Source organism: Bombus vosnesenskii, unplaced genomic scaffold, assembly GCF_011952255.1.
Source record: "Bombus vosnesenskii isolate JDL3184/JDL3185 unplaced genomic scaffold, Bvos_JDL3184-5_v1.1 scf7180000013370, whole genome shotgun sequence".
Taxonomy (NCBI): Eukaryota; Metazoa; Arthropoda; class Insecta; order Hymenoptera; family Apidae; genus Bombus; species Bombus vosnesenskii.
This window is the reverse complement of record NW_022883003.1, coordinates 846,677-868,015: the sequence shown is the minus strand read 5'-3', so window position 1 is coordinate 868,015 and position 21,339 is coordinate 846,677.

Genomic DNA, 21,339 nt, shown 5'->3' with positions numbered 1-21,339 from the left:
GAATAAATCTGTGTCCTGCATTTCACCCTCTTACATTTCACGATTTATTATCTATACTTTTTAAAATAAAATGCCACATTACCCGAAAGCTTGAACATGATATTCCTAAATAATGCACAATACGATACAACACAATAATAGTAACATAATATCATGAAATAGCGAACAGTACACTTGAATATTCAAAGGCTAACAAATGAAACGCGCAGTTGAATAAATCGTGAGACATTGATGCGATGTCTGCAAGAAATTAGACATTAATATACTATATGAACATATACGTACGGAAAAATAACAAGAAGAACTGAACCACGTTCCAAGAGTTACGCAATGCACGTTGAATCCTTAAAGGACGATCGCGAGCTCGCTATTTCCGCGGAGGGCCCCGCTTAAGAAGGCAAGACACGGATACATCGCGACAAAGTAGCCGCGAACGTGGCCCCGCTTGTGGGAAGATCGCGAAGAAACAGCGAGCAGAAAGGGAGAGCGAGAAGGAGAGAAAACGAGAAAGAAAGGTCCGGCTCGATGGAGGAAGTCGCATCTTCTCGGAATGACATCAGATTACTCTGATAAGGGGACAACGATTTTATGTAACCCCGATCGAGCATCGTCTCTATACATATATACGGTTTCCATTAGAATTCAGGGAATCACGACGATCGTTCTGCTGCTGGAATAAATGGATTCGACAGCAACCGTCAACCTTGTGGCCGTTTCTATGGGAAAGTGATAAGCGTATGGACGCATGATTTGAATTCTAGAAATCGGCCGAGGATTAGCGTATTTCAACGCGTTAGAATCGTTCCTTTTTTCCCCTATTTTCTTATTATTTATTTTTATGTCTACTGCGCCTACTTTTCAATGCGTTATCATTGCGGTTAGTTTCTCATTTGTCGTCGTACAAACATCGACTTGCATGGAAGGATACCTTGGTGAAATTAGTGTCACGAATACTTTATACAGTTTTGATGGTTCTAGTCTTTAGAACCCGCGGGATGAAAGCTGACTTTATGCGCGAATATTACGACTTTTGGCCGCTGGATAATTCCAAATGGCGGATAAAGGTCGTTTGGCAAAGCGATTCGTGGCGAAATTTTCAAACGATTTTAACGAACCTAAGAATTATAATAAATTCCTCCGTTTGTTTTCTCTTCGTTCAAATGTCTACAATAATAATACAGATTCACACACAGTGCATAAATAATCCAATCCGATGTTATCACCGAATACTAATTGCTGTTTTGTTGTTGATCCGTTCCGGCATCGATGCATGGGAATACAAATACCTGCATATTCATAAAACGATGATCAATATTTATGATCACGTTATTAGATTTTACCTTCTCGCTATTATTATCTCTTATAATAAATATTGATTTCAACGAGGCATCAGAGGCAGGGACAGATGACGAGCACCTCGCCGCGATTTGAAAAGGAAAAAATATATCGAGCGAATATGTTCGAAAGTCGCTAACATCTGAGAAAATCTCGGTGAACTCGAATTTCTAGTACTCGAATCTATCGGATATTCGAACGCCCTCGCCATTAATTTTATAGAAGACGTCGACGAGAACAGGGACCGTGATTCCACGGAACACGGTCTCAGAAGATATTATACACGGTATACGATATAAGCAGAAGCCCGAGAACCTCGTGAAAGTCGTCGAAGTAACATCGTGGCCAAGCTACCCACGACTCATCGTGTCGTTATATACGCGCCGGTTATTACCTGCAGCTTTGCCGCTGCAAACCCATTACGACTGCCGTGGCATTCTTCGTGTCTATGCCTGCCTCCTCTCCCCACTCGCAACACCGTCAGCCCATCTTATTCTTTTCCACCTTTCCCCTATAGTTAATTAACATTTTTGCCCGTGCATTTTTCGCCGCTACTTCTTTTTATCGAAGCGTTTTCCGGTCATGCTTTCGCGCAATTGATGTTATTAGGAATCGAGAAATATTTGCGTACGCGTATGCGTATGCGCATACACTCTACACACCAACATTATTGGTTATTGTAGGAAAATTAATATACGAAGATCGCATGGGAAAAATACGGCAAGCCGATTTCTGTTCATTTTCTCAGTTCCATGTCACTCGCTGTCTAAAAAGAAATATTCTTACATAATTTTCTCCTTATCGTTTCAGAAGTAATACGTCATGCCCGCTCGTACATGTCACTCGACCGTGTACGAACAAATGTTGTATGGGAAACTGTCGAATACTTTCCTCAGCCGCCGTGTATACGCGAAGGTCAAAAACTACGAGGCGAAGAACGAAGTTTCAGTCATTTGCGATCGCTGGTGTACTTCGTCGATGCTTCGTGGGATCTCGTTCGAAGGTTACGTCCAGGTGATCGATCGTTGGATCGAGGTTCGCCGATTTCTTGTTTAGAATCGAGGTTGTAAAAAGAACGGGCTATCGATTCAGTTGCCTGTCATCGTCTTAACTTATACGATTCGATCGGCGCAACGTTGACAGGAAATATCGTTCGAGATTTGTAACCGATCACCGATCGACTCTCGATTTGGAACGCGATAGACAAGCTCGAGCTACGAAACAGCGCGCGGAACAAGTTCGAAGAAGTTTTCACCATTCTATACGCGATGGAATATCTGGTTGAATCTAGGAAAGCCAACGGGGCGAAAGCGTTGAATGGTCGGAAGGGAATCGGCGGCCCGACGAAATCTGTCGCAATCGATCAGAGATAGGATTGAACGTAGCCGGCCGCGATTCCATTGCGCTCCAACGATCCCGAAATTTCCTCGTCGACGCGACGGTTCGACGTCGAGTTTCACCCCAGGAAATTTGGCGCCTCTGCTCGTCTTCTTGACGATGATCGGAACCGACGAACTGAGAAATCGTTCTCATTCGTCCAATCTTCTCGATCAAAAAGAACTTTGCTCTTCGCAGACATTCTATTCGGTAAAGATAGAACTGAATTACGAATTGTACTAATTCTAACGACTGATCCGAAGCTAATTAATCGACATCGAAATATGTGTACGAGCGGTTGGCAAATTCACATTAACCCACTCTATAAACTGGAAAATACAGAAACGCGATAATGTCACAAACATTGTTTTCTAAATTTACCTTAGGATTTGCTATCGTTTAGGTCATCTTCTAGCGATAAACGAACTTATGCTGGTAAGTCGTTTGTTTTCTTGCCAATTGAATGTTAATCGGCTCGTGAAGTTGTAGATGCTCTAATTGCAGTAAATAGTCTAAAAGCAGAAAGTCTATCTCTAATTAAATCTTCCACGATGCTCGCTATGAATTTTCCTAATAATCTGATAAAAGAATTTTAATTGATACTAAGTATAATAAGGTGATAAATAAAAGGAGATAATGCAACAAATAAACTCTATTATACTGGGTGAGGCGGAAATCGTAGTACAACCGGGCACAGGGTGATTCTATAGGAAAAAATAAGAAAAATGTTTGGTAGAACGTTTGTTCGCGCGAGGCTTCGTTCTCGAGAAAATCAAGTTTGAAAATTTGTCAAGTATACCTTAACTTGGCCAAGTACCGAATAAGTATGAGTTATTATACATGCGAAGATAGGTAAAAAAATGATAAATTATATTTTCCCGTTTAAGGCTTCGTTTCTAAGGAAATAAAATTTGTCCATGTCTAATTGCGAAATGGCCTGATAAACACGCATTACACATTTTCGAGTTTATTTTTCTCGAAAACGGAGCATCTTGCGAACAAATGTTATTCTATATTTATGATTTGTTTTCACATGTAGTTGAAATTTCTGTCGATCATTTACTCTCGTTCGATCCGGAGTTAACGAAATTCGAGTATCAACCAAGTTCAATCTCGATTTTCTCGAAAACGAAGCCTTGCACGATAAACCGTTAATCCAAATCTTTCTCCTATTTCTTCACGTAAAATCACACCTTGTCCTACGTTGTACTACGATTTCTGTCTTCCTCCATACTCGTATAACATTAGCCAAAATTCTTTAAAATACCGCTTTCAAAACATTTTTACACCATTGTATTACACACAACCTAGAAATATTTGAGTATTAAACGGAAATATATTTGAGTATTAACCAGTCGCGATTCCATAATGTTTGTACAATTTAATCGATGGAAAGTAGCTCCATTAGCATCAAACTAATGTACAGCAGCTTCGTTCGTCATATATTTGCAACAAAAAAAGCAGTTCAAAAGCTGAATCCAACAATTTTCCTGCAGATGTACCTACAATTTATACGAGGAGACGCGTGGAATTGCATGCAGCTAAAGGATATACATTTGCAGGCATACGTCCACGTATACACGCGCGTATTCCTCGACGTCGTCTTTCCAGAGACTTTCACTTGCCCTCCGGTTCGGTGTATCGGCGTGTAGAGTTTACAGCCACGTGAGACGGCGTTAAGGATCTTCTTCCTCTTCCCCCACTATTCTTTTTCAGAGCTTGATCCGCTTCTTCCCCGAGGTAGGTATCATCGTGAATCGAGCTCATATACCAATCGCGACATGGTTCGTCGCTTTTTCACCTATACTCCATAAAGATTTTCTCCGTGCTGAATAGACTCGTTCTTTTTTCGGTAACGCGTTTGCTAATTGACGACGCAGTACATACCTAGTGGCGCTTAAGGGGAACATCAACTGAAAACCAGCATTTTACTGTTCTTCAATTATCATTTACGTAGACGTTCTTGTCCTCGTATAATGACGCGAACTAATTTATACTTCGTTCCAAGTTAGAAATTCTGTTTCTAAAGAGAAGAGATTGAACACGATATGATATAAGCTGAAATTTAACGTGACATTTTTCTCATTTATGCTGCACTAACTTTCATTCGATCTCGGTCCTGTCTTAACAGCTAAGAGAACCGTTAATTTCCAATAAAACTCTTTAATGTAAAATTGAAGGAAAATCCCTCGAACCGAAGTTCGAATTTTACAAGTACAGAGACAACCCGAACGAACTCCGAATGACCGAAAGAAGCAGCAAGGTTAAATGTTGGTTCAGCGTCATACTACCGTTAAAGTTAGATTATAAGTAATAACGGTGGAAAGGAGACGTTGGATCTTTATACGTATCGGACTAAATCGGACGAAGCGCGCGTAGATCTCGTTGAACGCGCCAAAAACATCAGCGACCGCTTCCGGCCGGTTCCAGGTTCCCTTTCCAGGTGCACCGCGACGTTGCACCTCGGTGCACCAGGTCAAACAAGAGCATTCGGTGAGGAAAAGGGACAGCTCTCGCGAGGGGGATGCGCAGAGAGGCGGTTCCGGCAAAAAAATTAATTGGGCGGATGTAATCCGATCGATTCCCACGATTCGACTATGCGCCGCCTTTATACGCGACGTACGTACGAATCGATCCGGTCCATTATCGTCGATAACCGGTGCACCGACCACTATATATATGCTTCTGTCGGTTCTTTTCAGAAACGGCTGATTACTCCTTTTCGATGGTCGACGGACATCCGCGCCTCACGGGATTTTGTTTCGTACACGCTGGAATTAGGGAGCGGTTACGGGTTACAGACACTATCATCTTTTTTCCTCTCATTTTTTTTTTTTTTTTTGTTGATGATGATTATAATAACGACGTGCAACTTGGTATTCTCTCTCTCAATCTCTCTCTTTCAATCTCTTTCTCTTGTTTTCTGTAAAACTCGAAATCTTCTTCGCTTTAATTAACAGAGAAGGGTGCAGTGGCTCGGGAAAACATTCGAACAGTTTTCGCGAATATACTGCGTACGTCGTGCAAAAAGTTAACAAATTTGAAAGCTTTATTAACAGTGTAGTGATTAAAACGATAAGTTTTTTAAGCTATTAGCTCGATTTTCGTGGTTCGTTTCGGAGCAGTTTTTCACAGAAGAGCGGAAATTCGCTCGAGTTGTCCAATAGAAGCTTAATGCTCCGTTGATATCACAGTTCGCTTATACACGTAAATGGTCTATCGCTTTCCCATTTCTAAGGCGTCGATGCGGCCATCGATTCGACCCTAATAACCGGAATAATTTCAGCCATCTCGCGAAAGCGATCGTTTAACGTCCCCATTTACCAGCTGAATCGTTTTTTTTTTCGTTCGTTCAAGCTCTTTTTACCAATCAAGTACCAGCTGGGCTAATGCGAACCGTTTACATCGTGTCAGGAAAGTAAACATAATTACGTACGCGTTGTTCCTTAATTGATACAATTCGTTGGAGTATCACACACGGTAGATACGTAATTAGAGAGGCGCTTGTCCCGCGAATTTCTTTGTCGCGCAATAAAGACTGATCCGTCGGCACGTCTCGCCAGGAATACTCACGTGGCGCCAATACGAGCTTCGCGAGCTTAATTATAGTCACTCGATTAGAATGCACCGGCAGGAGAACCGTGGTCGTTCGAGGTACAAGTGCAACGGTGCACCTTTCCTTTTGTGTTCGTGCCTCTCGCCTCGGTTCCCTCCGTGCGATTCCTCGCTTTTTTTGCGAACTGCGCCACCAAGACTACGTTCACGCGACAAAAATCGTATTTGGATGAATACGAAGGGAAATAGAGCGTCTTTATATAGAAAATCGACTTCTAAAATAATTCGTTCTATTTAACAATTTTTCATATCGATAAATCTTCGCACGTATACACATCTGTTATACTGAACTCGTCGATTAAAATATCCCATTTGCAATTTCGGAACATAGGAGGAAACCAAACCTTCGTCCTCTTTTTCTATCATATTAAAAATATCCAGTCGTTACGTCGCAATAGTTTGTGTAATATAACTCTATGTACAGAACAAAGCATACGGGAAACATCAAATATTTTCCAATATTTGGAAGAATCAGCTCGCTCAGCGCTAAGGAAATTCGAAAAAGTTTTCTACGAGTACCCAAATACGTTCGCGAGTCACTGTACGCGTTTATCGACTTTTCAGGAAAGTTGCCCAGCGGCGCGGCGTGGCGGGCCCAGTTCCGGCAACATAACGATCCTTCGATAGTTCGGACGATCCTATTCTCCGCTCACTCCGCTCTATTCCGCTCGATTCTTTCTGACATTTGGAGCTCCCCCGGTTTATACACACCTTTGCACGCAGGTATGCAGAGCTATACCTCCTCCTACACCTTCTCCGCGAGCTGCATGCCCTCCCCTTTCGTGTCGTACGTTTAAGTGATCGAACCTTAACGGTCTACCGGCGCCGCGGCCGGTTTTACCTAGATTCTAAGCGTACGTACAAGTACGCTTGGAACAGCGCCGAGAGAGAACGCTGGTCAAAGAACCGATAGAGAGGAGAAGAGGATACTACCGGCAAGGGTCAACTCTTCGCCACCTCCGACGCGCGTTCTTTTCGTCGGCAGGATGTGCGCGCACGCGGTTGATATCCTTTGACCTTACCGGTACTTAAACGCGAGGATTTCGATTGGATTTTGTCGCGCGTTTTCGTGCCGCTTCGCGCCTCTTCATGGCTTTCCTTTATCGTTCGTTTCCTTCTTCGATTTCTCTGTTTCCTCTTCGTTTTTACATACATACGCCAGCGTAAGTATTTATTCACTTCGAATGAAACCTTTCAATGTAATTCTTCTTCTTACGTCATGCAAAGTATTATTAAATTAATCAGTAGAAATAAAGATAGTTGACAATTCGCGTTTCTTGAAGAACGTTTTGAAGCCGCGATGCCGTGCGTTTCTATTCCCTGCGTCTCCAGTTTTTTTAATCAGTTTACATTTCTTTCGTACCGAATTTGTTGTATTTTTTGTAATTGTATTTCAAGTAAAATAGAAATTGATTCGGTTCAATGACTCCATCGACAAATGCATTTTTCCTATCCTGGAGAAATTAGAAATATTATAAATATTATTCTTATTATATTAATATAATATTATGTAATTGAAAATATTTGAAATCAGTAGAAATAAAGGTAGTTGATAATTTGCATTTCTTGAAGAACGTTTTGAAGCTACGATGTGGTGCGTTTCTATTCCCTGCGTTTCTAGTTCTTTTAATCAGTTTACATTTCTTTCGTACCAAATTTGTTGCATTTTTAGCAATTGTATTTTAAATAGAATAGAAATTGATTGAGTTCAATGACTCCATCGACAAATGCATTTTTCCTACACTGGAGAAATTAGAAATGTTATAAATATTATTCTTATTATATTTAATACAATGTTATGTAATTGAAAATATTGGATTTTATTATTAATATTATTAATTATTATCAGAATGATTAGAAATTATATTATTAGAAATATTAGAAATTACAAATATTATTCTTATTATATTTAATATAATGTTGCGTAATTGAAAATATTGGATTTTATTATTAATATTATTAATTATTATCAGAATGATTAGAAATTATATTATTAGAAATATTAGAAATTACAAATATTATTCTTATTATATTTAATATAATGTTGCGTAATTGAAAATATTGGGTTTTATTATTAATATTATTAATTATTATCAGAATGATTAGAAATTATATTATTAGAAATATTAGAAATTATAAATATTATTCTTATTATATTTAATACAATGTTATGTAATTGAAAATATTAGATTTTATTATTAATATTATTAATTATTATCAGAATGATTAGAAATTATATTATTAGAAATATTAGAAATTATAAATATTATTCTATTATATTTAATACAATGTTATGTAATTGAAAATATTGGATTTTATTATTAATATTATTAATTATTATCAGAATGATTAGAAATTATATTATTAGAAATATTAGAAATTATAAATATTATTCTTATTATATTTAATATAATGTTGCGTAATTGAAAATATTGGATTTTATTATTAATATTATTAATTATTATCAGAATGATTAGAAATTATATTATTAGAAATATTGGAAATTATAAATATTATTCTTATTATATTTAATACAATGTTATGTAATTGAAAATATTAGATTTTATTATTAATATTATTAATTATTATCAGAATGATTAGAAATTATATTATTAGAAATATTAGAAATTATAAATATTATTCTCATTATATTTAATACAATGTTATGTAATTGAAAATATTGGATTTTATTATTAATATTATTAATTATTATCAGAATGATTGGAAATTATATTATTAGAAATATTAGAAATTATAAATATTATTCTCATTATATTTAATATAATGTTGCGTAATTGAAAATATTGGGTTTTATTATTAATATTATTAATTATTATCAGAATGATTAGAAATTATATTATTAGAAATATTAGAAATTACAAATATTATTCTTATTATATTTAATATAATGTTGCGTAATTGAAAATATTGGGTTTTATTATTAATATTATTAATTATTATCAGAATGATTAGAAATTATATTATTAAAAATATTGGAAATTATAAATATTATTCTTATTATATTTAATACAATGTTATGTAATTGAAAATATTGGATTTTATTATTAATATTATTAATTATTATCAGAATGATTAGAAATTATATTATTAGAAATATTGGAAATTATAAATATTATTCTTATTATATTTAATACAATGTTATGTAATTGAAAATATTGGATTTTATTATTAATATTATTAATTATTATCAGAATGATTAGAAATTATATTATTAGAAATATTAGAAATTATAAATATTATTCTTATTATATTAATATAATGTTACGTAATTGAAAATATTAGAAATATCTTTATAACAATATTAATATAATATCGGAAATTTAAAAACATTATCAAATCAAAGATAGGTTGATTCTACTTGACGAAGTTAATTGATGAAAATTGCAAATCTCACGGGCGAGCGTAATGTATGTGCCGACGTTAACAATGTCTTGATGTATAATTTACGTTGTTTTTAGCATCCAGTTCTTATGTGCCACGGACACTATCATGGAGATTACTGTAGGAGGTCAAGTATAGCGGATGGTCGAGGATTTTTCGCGGAGGGGATGCGTGTACGCGGGGCATGCAGGTGATATCCTTTGACCTTACCGGTACTGAACAGACTCTAATGCGGGCTCGAGTTTGGCTGACTGTGGATACATTTTAACGCGCTATGCCTGCACGTTTAAAACCGTTGCTTTTAGTTCTAAACACGAAGTCGACGAGGCACGCTCATTCGATCCGTTTAAACTTTCTAATAGGAATTTTGTATTTTCTACAAAAGTTGACTAATTCGTAATTTCGAATTACACAGCAAATCAATAATTGGTCACAACGTTAGCTTCAAAATATTGCCATCGGCGTGTTTCAAACGTAACTCTCGTAACACAGCGACTCGTGAAACCAATGATCCTTAAACCAGTAGCATTGCTATCGTAGGAAATCAGTTACAAACAGAATAAGAACAACGTTTCGATAAATCGAACCTCGACCAGGAAACAAGTGTTCTTATCGTAAACACACACACTGTTTGCCAGCTGAGGGCAACCTCCTACTTTCTCATTACGTGCGTACATCGATAAACAATCATTTTAAACAGACCACCGTCTACGATTTTATCGCACACTTCCGACTTAACTTTTTTAATTCAATTTACTGTGAAAACGAAACAAGATAACGCGTAAGAAAGTGCGAATGAACGTATTCATCGCAAGATCGAAAGTCTTCACGATCTTGAGAAAACAGTTTTCCATTCAGTCCGATGTTTTCAATGCGAAGAACTACGAAAATTTCATCGTTCCGTGAATTTGTTAGGGAAAGAAAGACGAACCAGAGGGCAAGTAAGGAAAGAATCTTGCACGTAGACGATGAAACGATGCAAAGGGATACGATGCAGCAAGGTACGGCACGGTACGGCACGGTACGTTCACCAATGACCGAGTGGCACGGATCTTCTTCCATCCTTTCCTCTCTTCTCTCATCTCCGCGTCGTGCAAACACTTTGTACCCACAAGCGTACCGCTTTCTGTACATGTGTCTGTATATATGTGTAGAAGAGTGTACGACCATGTGTACTTAGAACCACCGCGAACCTATTCCCCTTCGAATGCAAGGCTTGAATATTTCCAGCGGCACTCTTTGCCGGTATTAATAGTCCTTACTTTGAACGTGATATCAGACTTCTTACCGATGAATGATTTTCACAAGCTAGCCAGCAGTCATCGACGTTTTTAATTTCATGCCGTTACTGCTCGATCGATGCAACTCGACATTCGTTTAGCTTCGACTCAGTTTCACCACGCAGTGGATTATTGATCCTTAGAAAAATTAAATAATCCCAGGCAATAGTTTCTACTTCGACAAATAGAATACAACGATTCAACGCGCTTGCACGATTCATTTTATCAATTACTTTTAAAAATCGATCTTACAGACTGTTACTGTATATAGATGCAATAGTAACGATCGTAGAGGATAAAATCGTCGTAGATCCTTTCGCGAATACGATTTTCCAATTAAAATACATTCAGCCAAAAGTATGGAAATTTGTAGAAATGTTTGACCAACGATTACGTTCGCAACGATTTATTCGTCTCATGCAGAGTGAAAGAAAGATGAGAATATGAGTGACGATGGAACGAAGAATTGGACAATTTTTAATTAGTCAGGTGTATGTTTCGCGAGCGTCGGTCGAAGATTAAAGTCCTCGAATCGGAAATCAACGAGAGGAAAATCAGTGAAAATTAAAGAGACGACGCGAAGAAGGAAAGTATCGACATAGCGATAGAGTCTTGATAAGAAAAAAGGAAGGTAATAAATAGCTGGGATGGGAAGGATGCAAACAAGTTGAATCGACGTTGGCTTCGCGGGGAGTCAGCCGCGGAAATCAAACGGAATTCCACTTGCATTGCGTTACGCTGCATTCTCCGCGATCGGAGGCTCCTTGTACTTTCTAATTACGCGTTGGTTTCTCATTCGTCGTGAAGGTGCCTCGTAACGGACGAGACGCGGCACGATAACACGGGCCGATGATTTTTTCGTAACAACCCGACCGATTATTTCGGAACGTGAATTTCTCCTGGTGAATTTTTTTCCATCGATCCAGACCACAACGTAGCCTAGCAAACACAGTCACGCTCGCTTCCTACTGGGAACAGTGAATCACTGGATTAATCGTACCAGCCGATGATATATTAATTTGTCGCTCGGTAGCTCGTGAATCAAGCATTTATTACGTTTAATGCGTAGTAATTGCAGACACAGATTAGATGGTTTAGAAAAATCCAAGTTCGCGTATCGCATGTTTCGTACAAAATTTACAAACAACTCGATATGTATCTGACCATTGCTCCTTAACCCTACCGCGGTCCTCGAATTCTTCAAATATTCCAATCTCGTTCTTGTATCAATACGGAAAAAGAGACTCGTAATATTTTAGGAAAACTTTAACAGAAAATTACAAGAGAAATTCCTATCTATCGATGATGATTCTTTCGTATTTCCTTCTCAAATTGTAAGTACAAGTACGAATTAAATTAACTTGAATTTGCTATAGTCTATCGCTATATGTCTCTACTATTATTATTATTATTATTATTATTATTATTATTATTATTAATAATAAAGTTCGAAATTTATGCATGATGTAGCGAATAGAAATGAATAGTTAGTAATAAGAGAAATTGATACTTTGAAATTAAAAGTTGCTAGTTCAACTCAGTGTATTAAAAATCAAATCCAGCAGACTAATCTTCGCGTTCCATCATTTAAGATCCAGCAATGCCATTCACGCGCCTTCCTAAAGCGAATCGTCAGTAGCGGACTATTACAGACTATGGGAAGTGGCTTCACCTTTTCCTCCGGCAATAACGTCTAACGAAAAATCTGCAACAGCCATTGTGGCATAACGCTTGCAAACCGCTTTTACAAGTGAAATTGCGGAGGACAAGAGGTGGCGGCTGGTTGTGTTCGAGGCATAGAGAATCGCCAGCGATGAAGGCAGGAATTACGACGCGCGGCGGCGCGTTGCACACGTTCGCCCACCTTGAAAACAGAGAAGAAAGAGAGAACACCGACGCATCACGTGCATTCATCGGCTCCTACGAATTAATCCTATTATAGCGGAAAGCCTCACCTTCGTCGGCCACATCATCATCGGCGTCGCCGTCATCTGACATCGTCATCGTATTCCATCGTCGATCCCACACCGCGTGCGAAGGCGAGCCTTTTACGTAATGGACCGGAGGTTCCGTTTGTTTATGTAATCAGATCCCCCAGAAACTCGCGGAGAACGGTTCGACAATTTTGCAATGAATTCACCATTCATTTCCCGTGCTTTCTGCACCTCGAGATTTAAGAGAATATCGTAATAGGCGCATAGATATGGATGGATCATCCGTTTCCGAAGAGAAATCTACGCCGTTCAGATTGCAATAGATATCTTTAAAATTCCAAATTTTTGCAACTTTTTAATGATACCGTGGTGAGATGGCGCATTTTATCGACCACATCTGCAACTATACATAGAAACATAGATGTTTGTTTTGACGCTTAGCTAAAGCATGTATCGAGTTTATACTGCGAGTAGACTGTGCGTGTTTGTACATTTATGGGAAGCTTGAAAATTATTTACTTAAAAATATAGAAAATGTCCAAGCTACACCGCCTTCGTTCACGATAACTTTTTCTTCTTGCTTCTTCTTCTTCGTATGTCAACTAATTTGTAATTTTCTGCTTGACCACTGTGTAGTAATCGAAGGAAAAGATTAAGATGATAAAAATATCGAATACGTGTCTCTTTGTATCTGCGATTACTCGCCGGCACGGTATTCCATTTCTGGTCTACTCGTGTCCTCGTAAATATCAATTGCAGCATTGGCAAATCGCTCTTACCATAAGGAGAACGCATCCAGTCGATGGTCGAGCGGGTTACAATCACCGTGCACCGAGTAAAAAAATGATACGAGCGCCACGTGTAACTGCGCGATTACGGCTCATGGGATTTCCTCGGGAGATTCGATCTTCTCTCGCCTTCGATCAATTCCAGGGACAATCGATAGTTTTCTTAATCGCGTTGCACCGCCATCGAATATCTATTTTACGCCGCTTGTTCAGCCGCGGTCGCCGATGCGTAAACACACGTCCTTCGACGTTAATAACTACGATAATGATATCACGGTTGCAAAAATGCCGCAGAGAATTGCGTGGCATCGTTTTCTGCAATTTTGCACGCATCGAAAATCCAACGCTCTTATCCGAGTCCCGTGGATTTTTCTGCCTGCGAAGAACGCGCTAATTAATGAATTGCCGACGGTGCTGCACCTTTAAAAGAATGCGATGGGAATGCACGGGGTGATCGAGGATCGTAAATGAGGTCAGAAGATTGTATTATTTATATATTGATCCTTTCTGTTTCTTTTCGGTTTGCAAACCAGCGCTTAATTAATCTCGTTTCATTTAATCTTTACGATATTCACGATAATTTCTAATCTTCAACTCATTCCCAATATACACTGTCGCCCATAAGTGACCGGAAACTTGCTTATTTCTGGCAAAATGATCGCTGGAATGTATAATATAAGATGCTTTTCGATTGGCTTTATCGTTTCGATTAGATGTCGAACGTTGAAATTACAAATTACGTCAAAAGTATCGTAAATTGTAACAATCATTTTGCCCAAAGTAGGAAAGCGTCCGGTGAATTATAGACGAGGCTGTAACGATTATCATCGATAATAATGAAACACCCTGTGTATGTAGATATTCATTTTCCACTCTTGCCTCTGCCTTGCCAATGATCGTGTTCAAAAAAAACAGCCTTAGGTTCCCATTTCGAGCGCGTCGGATGCAAAGAGTACAAAGTGTGAATAGTGAAAAGCGTTATCCAAAGCGTCGTGTGTGTTCCCTGCAGCGTGCGATTGTTTCGTATTTCTGGTCACGAGTGCAGCCGCGGGAGGAGACAAAAGAAAAATGAAAATGAGGGAAACGAAAGGAGCAAGTGGAACAAGACGATTCTCGACGGACCAGCGACAAAAGAACCGATATAAGTAGACAAGAAGATAAGGACGAGGAATAATAAAAAGAAATAGAGAGATGCAGGGAATCTAATGCCGCTGGTGTAAATGTGTACATACGCGGAGGACAGGAACGCGACACAGGACAGAAAAACAAAGAGCGAAAAAACAAGCTGGAAATACGGATACAATAAACGACGGATACAAATTCTCTACAGAGGAAAACGTCCTCGTTTTTCACAATGACCGAAAAAGAATTGCCGCGTTTCGTATCTCCGGGCTACATTCTAATTTTCGAATGATCTATACAGTTGAAACGATTAATTTATAACATAATAATTCGGTGTACTACACGTACGTGAATTTATCGACAGCGATCATTTTACTGTTCTATTATTCGCTATCAAGATCCATGTAGTTTTCGAAGATTAATTTCCGATCCCAAGGGGTTAATGTATCCTAACCGTCACAATGGCACATAAACGTCACATCAAACGATCGGTAAGAGGCCGGCGAACCGGCAGAATTGCCAGGAACAAAGTAATCCGGAGGTTGTCTACTCAAAACAGAAGAATTCACCTGACTGACTTCGTGACCCTAAGCCCAGGCACAGAGAGAGCAGACCCGGATTTCCCATTAGGCTAATCATCAGGCCGCGGGCGCACGATCCGTACAGCATATACCTAATCTTCGTGAATGTACCGATTAAGGCAAAATTGCCATCTTTTTTGCTCCTGAAACGAGTCCTCACTGGCGTTTCGTGATGAATTCGAATCTACTTTTTGATAAACAGATGGCATTCGTTTAGATTCAATAGTTTTTCGTCTGTAAAACATACCCAGACGATCGTAATCGCGAGTTCTAATAATATGCGAATTTACATTCGTAGTGATTATCTATTGAAATAAATAAGGTCTATGATCGAATGTCTAGAATGTCTATAATTTTCTTAATTTTTCTCAATTTTAAGAATTCGTATTCGCAACAAAACGTATACGTATATCGTGATTACTTAATATATTCACAATTTTTAGCAACAGGCTATCGTGATGCAAAAAAGTGGGCAGAAACAGTCGGATCAGGAACAAAGACAGATAACGACTTCTAATATAATAATAGCCGATGCGTGTGCTGGCCTACGGCTATTTTTTTTTTTTTTTTTTTTTATACCATTCGGTCCATCCTCGCTCTGAATTTAAACGCCGGAAGCAGGAGCAACGCGCTGGGACCTTAATAGCTCGACGGAAGAACAGTCTAAAGCTTCGACGAATCTTCGACGTCGTAGGTCAAGATTCTAATAAATCAAGGCAAGTAATCCCGAATATTTCACCACTTTACGATTCATTCGCGTTGAAATCGAGAAAGCCAGTAGCAACGTCCACTTATGGTGAATTCTTTACTTTATGGTCAATTCTTCCGGGCAATACTATCTCTCTCTCTCTCTCTCTCTCTCTCTTTCTGTATACCATCACTGGTATTTTGACTGGAAACAATATAACGAACGTACAATAAAGGTTCTTTGCGCAAAAACGATCATAAATCAGAATTTTCCATACATCGATAACAAAGCCCGAAGTTGCGAAGCTTAGTTCGAGCAACACCGTGGTTATCCTTAAGACCATTCGAAAATAAAAGAACAGCTTCCATAGGTACATACCCCATTGACATCGGGGAATCTCACATTTCCGCGTGTCTCCTCCTCCTGCTCCCTCCGCCCCCCGTCAGCTAAAGTACCGCTCACGTGACTAGGTTAGGACAAGGATGACGTGGTCATGGGTTAGCCGAAGGTTACTCGGAACTCGTCGACTCGTCGGATGGTAGTCGGCTAGCTATTGGCAAATCGCGACTCGGAGGAGCCAGCGGCCGCTTCCTTCGTGCAGCATGTCCGCAAGGAAAAGAAACCGATACCGAAGGAGGAAGAGGAGGTGAACAACTTTCACGCGACCACGAGCTTCTTCGTATCGGAATGCATCCGTGCCAGTGTTCGGCCTCCCCGAGGGCAACAAGTCCCCCTAGCTGTTTTAATTGCAAATTTCTCCTGTCCGCTTGACCAATCCTCCTGCAAATTGTTCAACGGAACTAGCATCAGGGGTCGAACATTACCATTAAGGGTCTATGATCAGCGTCGTGAATTTCTTGCGAAAAGTCGCGCGTTCTCTGGAAACCACTTCCTCAAGGTTATATAACGTGATTTTCTTTTGTTCGTTGGATTTACGCGTGTCGGCGTTCGATCGTATATCGAGAGTGTGAAAACGAGGTTATATTAGAAGGATGCTTGTTGCAAAAGCCGGCTCTTGAACGAGACGTAATGAACTTCAATCATGACGCTGCCGTGTTTCCATGAGAGTCGGGCCGCGTAATAAGCTTTGAAAGTAACTAGCAAAGAGCCAAGTGATTCAGTCGGCGATAGCGCGCGCGGGGATGCAGAAAACTTGATGACGCAAGGACAGAGGTATGCGTGGAATTTCGCGGCTGTTCGCTGAATTTTTCTAGCCATTTACCTGAAATAACAATCAATATGCTAATGGACGTTTGAAACCTTCTTGTAAATGCTTATTACCTCTCCTTCGTCAGTCATTAATCATTGTATTATCGACGTGTAATACACGGCGAAGATGCCTATTAAAAATACATCTAAATCTTAGACGTTTCAAGACACTTGTCACATTTTATTACTCCTTCGTTTGGCAACCAGCTTCGAACATTCTTAAGCGCATTGCCATTTTCCGACCATGGAACATCGTCGTAACGCGCGCGGACCGATCGACTTAATTATTCGCGAGACTTTGAAGAGCATAATCGTGAGTGTAAAGGTGGCGCGATAGCGGCGAGGGGTTAAGCGTGACGGTTATTTGACGTCGAATCGGATCGACAAGTTCATGGTCACGGCAGCTCCGGTGCCACGAGCCCAAGAAAAGAGAAACAGGTACCGAAAACGGTACCGGACACGAACAGCGCGTGCGGCAGGTGGATGACGCAAGCGGGATGACTTTACTCGTGGTTATCCCCTCCCGAAAGCGAAGTTTCTTTCTCCCAGAGGAACTTTACAGCTGACATTTCGCATCTTTCTATCTTTCAGGCTCCCTCATTTGCCAGGTTCTGGCATGATGTCGGCTTTCAGTAGACAGGTTATATACACACAGCAGTATACCTTTATACCATGCAAATTGCTTTGCGCGACGTCCTCTTCTTGATATATTTAAGAATTATCGGCTTCGATCGGCCATTATTAACAATCCTCCTTTTGATCTTTCAGACCGCGGTACATGGAAACTCTGTTGTGACCAACGTTGCATCGTTCGATTTCATTCGCTCGTTGTTGACGAAACCTGTTCACGTTTGGCAAATTATGCGTGACCAATTGTTGCAATGTTTTATACTATTACGTGTTAGGTAATATCGTAGCTTAAGCATAATCCGACGTTTAATCGTTCGATAGAATAATTCCGTTATAAAAAAAAAAAAAAAAAAAACAGTACGGTAGTTCCACGTATAATACGAAATTCGTCTGACGCCAAACGTATTTCTCTTATATTGCGTTTGTATCTTTTTCAAGATATCTTTTTTCTTTCTTTTAGCTTTATGTTCGCGTGTTTATTAAAAGAATCGAAAGATATTTGTGTTTCTGGTAAAATACACGGGACACGGTGGAAAATGTTCAGGTTGCAGTAACGACGACATAGTGATCGAGCATAATCACGCACCGTGTCCTCTTAGAATTTATTGTTTCGTTATCGAGCGATTCGCGATCCACTTTGATAATTACGTACCGTGTAAAACGATATTAAAGGGATAGCGTTTCACGAACGTAGCAGGTGATAAGTAGGTTGCTACCCCATAAATTTATGTGAACTTCGTGAGGCACGTTCTTCCTCGTTATTAACTGCACATACGCGACCCAGTGTGCCGCGCTTGCGAATCATCCATCTATCGGTCGATCCACGCTCCATCGTTCGATGAAACCATTGGAAATCGGGTCTTGCTCTCGTTTCTTTCGACCGGTGTTCCCGCGGTATCGAACGTTATTGATCACCTTGCCCAATTATATCGACACAGTTTCTCGACGAGTGAAATACAGATGTACTCTCAATTATATTCCATCTTGCTTGTCGTCAAAACTTTTTCCTCTCTTTCTTCGTGGCATATTTATTGCACGCCAATGTGGCGCTTCAAATTATCATTCGATAAATGAAAAATTACTCGATCGAGTTTCTCGAATCAGCCGATAAGCGAATACGACTAACGTTCTCAGCGTCGTTGGATCGTTCAACTTGCGTATTCGCTTCGATCGATGATGCCACCGAGCGCAACAGACGAATCACCGAAACGGACATGGAAAAATCACGTTGATTATTCCGAGGATTACACTCGGTCATTGACTTGCTGTCTTCCGGTAAATATCCTCGCTGAAATTGGCCGTGCAATCTGCTTCTCGACGCGATGGTAACACGTTCATTTGCATAACAACGAAACACGCGAAACAAGAAATACGTCTGTAGGGGACAAATTTTGCGCAACGGTCACTCTAGCCAATCTTCCTCGAGCTGGTTTTCAACGAATACAAAAAATACGTGAAATTATTAACGCGGAAATATGTGTTTGGAACGGCTCGTCCTTCTAATACTATTAAATACTATTAAAATACTATTAAATATCACCAAAAGATATTCAGAGTTTCATTGTACCACCCTGTACAAACATTGATCGTGGACTATTAAATGCACAATGGAATCGTTATGCCTAAACCCATCGCCGGCTAAAACAAGATAAATCGTACGATTTATTTTGCCGGGGATCGAGCAGCGACGTGGATCGCAGTCTCGCAACTTGAAGCTCGCGTAGGTGCATCATGCGAAGCGCTAAGCGCGGATATTTCAATAGCGCAACCAGCAACGAGTGCCTGTACACGATCGTGTTGCCCACAGGCTTCGTTTGCCCCGGCACAGAAACCTTTCTCTCTTTCATCTTCTCGAACGCATCTACGCGATGCTACGTCCTGCGGTATATGCAACCAAGTGCAGTTAATTGATGCAGCGTCGCGTAATGACGCGGTTAAATGATCGACGAGGTGCACAGAGACAGTCACACGATAACCAAACCGACGCCACGGTTTCCTACGAAATGCTCGCTTTCTCTCGCTTACTTGGCGTTTGCTTTTGTATACAATTCTAACGATATGTCGACCGTTAATAGGCTCATTTTTATATATAGTAGCCGACGAAAGTAGTGAAACACTTACAGGAACTTTGTACGAATGTATTACGTTGTACGAAGCTTCTATAACGTACAACGACAATACACGAGTATAATTTTACATTCGTGACAGTCGTGTCTCATTAGAGCGCTGAAATTTCAAAATGTTTTATACGTATAGCACATATATAGAAGGTACGGGTGCAAGTAATATTTTATAGTATGCGTTCGAACATTTTCACGAGCCAATGTACGTGACATCTTAGATAAATAAGCGAAGATACGGTTAGAAATGCGAGAAATTTGTTTCACCTGAAAAATACAATGGTTATTGTAATTTGCCTGGAGCAATATTTGAAAAGTTATGAAAAATAGAGAAAACAGGATTGTCTGAAGGATTTGTCGCTTTCTGCTGGCCCGTGCGAGTTGATGATGCAGATACGCGTGAAAACATATACTCATTGTTGGAGCACGCCACGACCCACTAAAACTAATAAATCCGTGAATACGCTTAATTAATGCGCCGCGACGGAAGAACGCGGCTAAAATGATCAACGACGCGCGGAATTAACGATGTTAATAAGACAGTTTCAGCTATATAATCTAATTTTATGCAGCCGTTTGGTACATGTCAAGGTGCTTCTCATTTTTTTTCTACCACGTTCTTCATTAGGAATCCCCTTTAATTAAGCCTTCATTTCGAACGCGTTTACTTGCAATTAGCGGTCGATGTAACCCGCGAGTTCTCACGATTCAATAATCCGGAATATTTAGAAACTCGGGCCGAATTCGAATTAGCCGAGCGCGTTTTTAATTTCACCCAAGTGGTCCGGCTATGTTTGCTCTGGCTTTGACAGTGCCACGCATCACGCCCTTTGATAATAACGCTCTATTTAAAAGGAGGAGACAAGCGACACGTTGAACACAGGGAAACGTGTATGGTGAAAGTGGCTTTTTCTACAAAGAAACAAAGAGACAAGGCAATAATGGACGAAATATCACGGCGTTCATCGTACCATATGATTGTGATCTGCATCTGCCCGGTTGTTACGCCTAAATTACGCATTGCCGGAGAAATTTGATGCGCCGTGGCAACGTAATGTCATTATCCCGAGATAGCAACTCTTCTCAGCAACAACATCACCGATAAAGTAATTCAGTGACAAGTCAGATGCGTTTAATTAAACGATTGCTGCCTCTTCCAGATGACACGATGCTAAATCTTGAAACATCAGGACGTGCTAGCCACGTAATAATTCGAGTCTGTAATAAAAATTGTTCGCTAGCTCGGATGAAATTTCAT